Here is a 1590-nt window from a genome sequence, read left to right as displayed (position 1 = left end):
CAGGGTACTGTGTTGGATGATCAGCCATGATCATATTGAATGGCGGTGCAGGATCGAAGGGCCTACTCCTGCACCTATTTTCTATGTTTCTATGTTTCTAAACCAAAGAGAGACACAGAGTGCTGGAGTAACTCAGCGGGACAGGCAGCATCTCTGGTGACGATTCGGGTTGAGACCCTTCATCAGACTGAATGAATGAAGGAATTGGCCACGTATTCACATACAAGGAATTTGCTTTGGTGCTCCGCCCGCAAGTGGCAACATGACAATATGACATACAGTGGCAGTTAGGAATGACACAGAAAACATTAAACGTTAATAATAAAACATTATCGATTAAACATGTGAATTAAATAAAATATCAGAGCAAGAATGTGTATCTTGGCATCATGTTCCGCACAAAACATTAGGGGTTGAAGGCCCCGTTCCTGTGCAGTCTCTCTCTCTGTTCCACGCTCTCTGTTATTCAGCCAGCACACAATCAGGTGTTCCCACCATGACTCACTGCCCAAACAAAAGAATAGAAAGAGGAAGTGAAGGATTAATTCAGAGCACACACTTTTCACAGACATTGGTTTTATAGTTTGTACTTAACTAATTCTTTCATTCTCTTCAAATAAAATCATTCGTCTGTCTAATTACGTCTTATATATCATTACCATGGTCACTTTGGGGAAATATAAAGTTTGAAGGGGGCACCCGGATTTGAACCAGGGACCTCTTGATCTGCAGTCAAATGCTCTACCACTGAGCTATACCCCCCAGATGCTTAGAGCCACAATTGAAATCCTGATCAATAGTAGTTTGGCCTCTCAAGTTAATTTGTGTGGGGATAGGTTAAGGCAAGACTTCAAATGCAGGAAATTAGGACAAGTTGGACAAAAAGGGAAAGATATGTTTCGAGCTAGCTCTCTCTAGTGGAGCAAACTTACACTGCATGCTATGACATGAGAGGAATTGATCGTGTAGACGCACAGAGTCTCTTGCCCAGAGTAGGGGAATCGAGGACCAGAGGACACGGGTTTACGGTGAAGGGGGAAAGATTTAATAGGAATCTGAGGGGTAACTTTTTCACGCAAAGGGTGGCGGGTGTATGGAACGAGCTGCCAGAGGAGGTAGTTGAGGCTGGGACTATCCCAACGTTTAAGAAACAGATAGACAGGTACAGGTTTGGAGGGATATGGGTCAAACGCGGGCAGGTGGGACTAGTGTAAATGGGACATGTTGGCCGGAGTGGGCAAGTTGGGCCGAAGGGCCTGTTTCCACGTTGTATGACTCTATGACTCTCTGACACATTGCATGGGTAACTAATATGCCTGGTGTTTATCTCCTGACTTAATGTTAACAGTTTATTCTCGGCAAAATCCAGTTATTTCAGATTCCAGCGCCCACCAACACACCAAGGGCAATGAGGCCAGGACAGAGTGGATGTGGAGAGGATGTTTCCTCTAGTGGGAGAGTCTAGAACCAGAGATCATAGCCTTAGAATTAAAGGACGTTCCTTTAGGAAGATGAGGAGGAATTACTTTAGTCAGAGGGTGGTGAATCTGTGGAATTCATTGCCACAGAAGGCTGTGGAGGCCAAGTCAG

General features: G+C 44.8%; 1 non-coding gene across 1 annotated transcript; it reads right to left on the bottom strand.

Moving 5' to 3' along the window:
* Nucleotides 1-690: 690 nt before the first annotated feature.
* Nucleotides 691-762, bottom strand: trnac-gca. The gene has a single exon. It is a non-coding gene; the product is annotated as a tRNA-Cys (tRNA).
* Nucleotides 763-1590: the final 828 nt, after the last annotated feature.

Source organism: Amblyraja radiata, chromosome 16 (assembly GCF_010909765.2).
Source record: "Amblyraja radiata isolate CabotCenter1 chromosome 16, sAmbRad1.1.pri, whole genome shotgun sequence".
NCBI lineage: Eukaryota > Metazoa > Chordata > Chondrichthyes > Rajiformes > Rajidae > Amblyraja > Amblyraja radiata.
The sequence above is the reverse complement of the archived record's forward strand: the minus strand, read 5'-3'. Positions and strand labels throughout refer to the sequence as shown.